The 5,877-nt window shown below is 42.8% G+C and overlaps 1 pseudogene; it reads left to right on the top strand.

Moving 5' to 3' along the window:
- On the top strand, window positions 1-119 carry LOC112219244 (annotated as a pseudogene).
- The last annotated feature ends 5,758 nt before the right edge of the window (window positions 120-5,877 follow it).

The raw sequence follows: 5,877 nt of genomic DNA, 5'->3' as shown, positions 1-5,877 counted from the left end.
CCTTACGACCATACCGGCCTGAGTACTCCTGATCTTGTCAGATGTCGGAAGCTTAGCAGGGTCGGGCCTGGTAAGTACTTGGATGGGAGACCGCCTGGGAATACCAGGTGTTGTAAGCTTTTTGTCCACGAGGGGGTGCTCTTGCATCATTTCATCAGCATCACTGCCTTGTGGAATTTAAACTCTTTGTCCGTTTTTTCCCACAAGGCCCTCACTTTGAAATAAGTAAGCAAGGTTAGTTTGTATTTCACCCAACGATCTATGCTACAAAGTGATGGCTACAGTATATGCAATTTCTTCCACTTTTTGAGTGACAAAAAGATGCTTATCTAAATGGTGAAAATGCAACATCTATTAAACATGATTTAGACCTTGTTTATGGAAAAGTGGTTATTTCTGTATTTCAAATGTAGCAACTTGCTGAAAATTGTCCACAGTGTTTATATCATCTCGAATAAACATATATATATATATATTTTACATCCAGAGTGCATCAAACATGATTTAGACCTTGTTTATGGAAAAGTGCTTATTTCTGTATTTCAATGTTGCAACTTGCTGAAAATTGCCCACAGTGTTTTTCATCTCGAACCAATTGTTTTTTACATCCAGAGTGCATCAAACATGATTTAGACCTTGTTTATGTAAGCATGTCCTTAAATCTCAAAATCAAAAAGGTGCCCATCGTTACCCACAGACATATCTTTCCAAAGCTCAGTGAGAAGGAATGGTGAAGCTCACCCGTGAAGCGTCAGCAACACATGGCCACAGCTGTAGACTTCTGTTATTTGCCATTTAAATACAAGCTTAGTGGTAAAACACCATGTGTATTATATGAATTCAATATTATTTGCAGTTTTGCATATAACAGTACGTTAGGATGCAACATTGTAACTACATCGGAAAAAACTAAACACATTTTTTTTTTTAATGTTTTTTTTTTACACTTCTATGACATGAGGGCCTTTTATTTTGAAATGCTAAAATGTGTTACCCAGAAGTGACTTGTTAGTGTTGCTATCAATACACTGAGCTAGCTAATTTTCAATCTCACCTATGATGTTCAAATTCACAACAATCCATAACCATCCTTGTCTTTCTAGCCTTTAAAATGTCATGATTTGAGCATGTACGTGTTAAATTTTACTTTTATCGGAGATAGAAATAATTAATCGACTGTATGTTCAGATTAGCCGGAGGGAGAAAGGGAGAGACGACCTTGGAAAGATGTGTTAAGATATTGTTTTCTTCCGATATGATAATAATAATACTTGCACTTGAGCCTTTTACTTTCGGATTTTGTCCACCAGCTTCAAACAGCTGTTAAAATGCTATTTTCTGTTATTGAGAAGATATTTAGATGGCATATTGATTCCCTGCACTATTCAGTTCTTGTTTTCACACATACATTTAAATTGAGCGAACAGTGTAGGAATTTTGCAACCAGGAAATGACAGAGCAATATCCACTAGATAACACGGCCACAAAGTCAGAACAGCTTTCCCATTTTGACAACCGGTGACGCTCTGGCGGGGGAAATCAATAGGCAAATATCTCAGTCATCACAACACTGGCGGGTAAGTAATGCTGTGAAACACTATCATTCCACTATTACTGCAGATATATTATGGATATTTTCTGAAATGGACAATGCAAAAATCCAAAATAAATCCTGTGTGTAGCACCTTTAGACAGTGACAAATGTAATGGCTGGCGTTAGGCTATATAACAATGTGCATACATTAGATATTCTCAAGTTAAGTCGTTTTTTTTTGCTAGTACTTGATAATAATTTAAGGTGAGTACTCAGTGAAATAATAAATGTCCTAGGAAGCATCTTACATGCCTAGGGACCATTTGCATAACTGTAAATGATAGACAACAGTGACTACAGTCAATTATTTGACATTGACCATTGTTTTCAGTATAGTCTAGCAAGACTACTACCAGTATACTGTGACTGTCCCTCGTCTGCCCATACAAATGAATCCTGTTTTATATCAATGCAGCTCCCTATCAAGCAGTGGATTCAATCTATTTTTGATTTCCAGCAAGGGAAAACATTTTTTTTTTCTCATTAATCCACGGGGGGGCCAGGGGGGACATGTTTACTGTATCATTTTATGAGGATGATATGTTTACTGTTGCCTCCTGAACTTGAAATATTATTAATTATCAGGTATCCTATGGAAATGAGGGCCGTAATCTACACCATAAGTTAATGGTTTTCTGTAGGAGGAATGTATATGGTGGAGGCAATTAAGCTTGGAATGTACTGAGTAACAGAAAGGCAATCACATGGTTGCAGTCACTGATAAGGGGGTAGAGATTTGGATTAGTGAGGAATGGGGGCCGAGGTCAGGGCAGGTCACATTATGGGAGAAGGAACAGTTTATTGCCCACACCACTTAACTTCCTGCATAGCAATAAAGACAATGTTTAGAGGAAAGGAGGATACTTCACCCAAATTGTGGTGTATATATATATATATATATATATATATATACACTACACACTTGTGCTGGTGGAAACATGTCCGTTGAGCTGTCTGACACTTTGGGTGAATAAACTTGGTGTTTATTTAAACTGTGTTTATTTTCAAACTTAACATGTGTAAATATTTGTATGAACATAAGATTCAACAATAGACATAAACTGAACAAGTTCCACAGACATGTGACTAACAGAAATGGAATAATGTGTCCCTGAACAAAGGGTGGGGTCAAAATCAAAAGTAATAGTCCGTATCTGTTGTGGCCATCAGTTGCAATATGTTCTGCAGTGCATCTCCTCCACATGGACAGATTTGCCAGTTCTTGCTGTGAGACGTTACCCCACTCTTCAACCAAGGCACCTGCAAGTTCCTGGACATTTCTGGGGGGAATGGCTCTAGCCCTCACCCTGTAATCCAACAGGTCCCAGACGTGCACAATGGGATTGAGATCCGGGCTTCACTGGCCATGGCAGAACACTGACATTCCTGTCTTGCAGGAAATCACGCAAAGAATGAGCAGGATGGCTGGTGGCATTGTAATGCTGGAGGGGCATGTCAGGATGAGCCTGCAGGAAGGTACCACGTGAGGGAGGAGGATGTCTTCCCTGTAATGCACAGCGTTGAGATAGCCTGCAATGACACAAGCTCAATCCCATGATGCAGTGACACACCGCCCCAGACCATGGACTCAACAACTCCAAATCGATTGGAACACCTCAAAACGCGAATCTGACCATCACCCCTGGTGAGACAAAACCGCGACTTGTCAGAGAAGAGCACTTTTTGCCAGTCCTGTCTGGTCCAGCGACGGTATGTTTATGCCCTTAGGCGACATTGTTGCCAGTGATGTCTGGTGAGGACCTGCCTTACAACAGGCCTACAAGCCCTCGGTCCAGCCTCTCTCAGCATATTGCAGACAATCTGAACACTGATGGAGGGATTGTGCGTTCCTGGTGTAACTCGGGTAGTTGTTGTTGCCAGCCTTTACCTGTCCCGCAGGTGTGATGTTCGGATGTACCGACCCTGTGCAGGTGTTACACGTGGTCTGCCACTGCGAGGACGATCAGCTGTCCGTCCTGTCTCCCTGTAGCGCTGTCTTGGGCCTCTCACAGTACGGACATTAGAATTTATTGCCTTGGCCCCATCTGCAGTCCTCATGCCTCCTTGCAGCATGCATAATGCACGTTCACGCAGATGAGCAGGGACCCTGGGCATCTTTCTTTTGGTGTTTTTCAGAGTCAGTAGAAAGGCCTCTTTAGTGTCCTACGTTTTCATAACTGACCTTAATTGCCAACCGTCTGTAAGCTGTTAGTGTCTTAACGACCAATTCACAGTTGCATGTTCATGAATTGTTTAAGGTTCATTGAACAAGCATTGGAAACAGTGTTTAAACCCTTTACAATGAAGATCTGTGAAGTTATTTGGATTTTTATGAATTCACTTTGAAAGACAGGGTCCTGAAAAAGGGACTTTACTTTTTTTGCTGAGTCAAATCAAATTGTATTGGTCACATACAAATGGTTAGCAGATGTTAGTGCGAGTGTAGTGAAATGTTTGTGCTTCTAGTTCCGACCATGCAGCAATATCTAACAAGTAATCTAACAATTTCACAACAACTACCTTATACACACATGTGTAAAGGAATGAATAGGAATATGTACATATAAATATATGGATGAGCGATGGCCGAACAGCATAGGCAAGATGCAGTAGATGACAGAGTACAGTATATACATATGAGATGAGTAATGTAGGGTATGTAAACATTTAATACAGTGGCATTGTTTAAAGTGACTAGTGATACATTTATTACATCCAATTTTTAATTATTAAAGTGGCTAGAGATTTGAGTCAGTATGTTGGCAGCAGCCACTCAATGTTAGTGATGGCTGGTAAAACAGTCTGATGGCCTTGAGATAGAAGCTGTTTTTCAGTCTCTCGGTCCCAGGTTTGATGCTCCTGCACTGACCTCGCCTTCTGGATGATAGCGGGGTGAACAGTCAGTGGTGAACATCTTCCTGTGACATCGGGTGGTGTAGGTGTCTTGGAGGCCAGGTAGTTTGCCTTCGGTGATGCGTTGTGCAGACCTCACTACCCTTTCGAGAGCCTTGCGGTTGTGGGGGGAGCAGTTGCCGTACCAGGCGGTGATACAGCCCGACAGGATGCTCTCGATTGTGCATCTGTAAAAGTTGGAGTGTTTTTGGTGACAAGCCAAATTTCTTCAGCCTCCTGAGTTTGAAGAGGTGCTGTTGCGCCTTCTTCACCACGCTGTCTGTGTGGGTGGACCATTTCAGGTTGTCCGTGATGTGTACCCCGAGGAACTTAACTTTCCACCTTCTCCACTACTGTCCCGTCGATGTGGATAGGGGGCTGCTCCCTCTGCTGTTTCCTGAAGTCCATGATCATCTCCTTTGTTTTGTTGACGTTGAGTGTGAGGTTGTTTTCCTGACACCACACTCAGAGGGCCCTCACCTCCTCTCTGTAGGCCATCTCGTCGTTGTTGGTAATCAAGTCTACCACTGTAGTGTTGTCTGCAAACTTGATGATTGAGTTGGAGGCGTGCATGGCCACGCAGTCATGGGTGAACAGGGAGTACAGGAGAGGGCTGAGAACCCACCCTTGTGGGGCCCTAGTGTTGAGGATCAGTGGGGTGGTGATGTTGTTGCATACCCTCACCACCTGGGGGCAACCCGTCAGAAAGTCCAGGACCCAGTTGTACAGGGCGGTGTTGAGACCTGGGGTCTCGAGCTTAAATGACGAGTTTGAAGGGTACTATGGTGTGAAATGCTGATCTGTAATCGATGAACAGCATTCTTACATAGGTATTCCTCTTGTCCAGATGTGTTAGGGCAGTGTGCAGTGTGATTGTGATTGCGTCGTCTGTGGACCTATTGGGGCTGTAAGCAAATCGGAGTGGGTCTAGGGTGTCAGGTAGGGTGGCGGTGATATGATCCTTGACTAGTCTCTCAAAGCACTTCATGATGACGGAAGTGAGTGCAAACGGTGATAGTCATTTAGCTCAGTTACCTTAGCTTTCTTGGGAACAGGAACAATGTTGGCCCTCTTGAAGCATGTGGGAACTGCAGACTGGGATAGGGAGTGATTGAATATGCCCATAAAGACGGACGTTTAGTTGTCCGTCAGTTTTTACACTGTTATTTAGAACCTAACACGTGAACCTCCCTGACTTCTGTAACACTTGGCACTATTAGAAGGGGCTCTGTAGTGGCTCGCGGGAGGGTCGACAAAGGCTACACAAATTCCGGTAACACTTTATTTGACACTCAGACATGGTCATAACCATGTCATAACATCTGCCAACTTATCATAACACTGTCATGACCAGTTGCGTTATTTTTGTGGCTTGTTATGACCCCTACATA

This window comes from Oncorhynchus tshawytscha, linkage group LG19, assembly GCF_018296145.1.
Source record: "Oncorhynchus tshawytscha isolate Ot180627B linkage group LG19, Otsh_v2.0, whole genome shotgun sequence".
NCBI classification, from domain to species: Eukaryota; Metazoa; Chordata; class Actinopteri; order Salmoniformes; family Salmonidae; genus Oncorhynchus; species Oncorhynchus tshawytscha.
The sequence above is the reverse complement of the archived record's forward strand: the minus strand, read 5'-3'. Positions and strand labels throughout refer to the sequence as shown.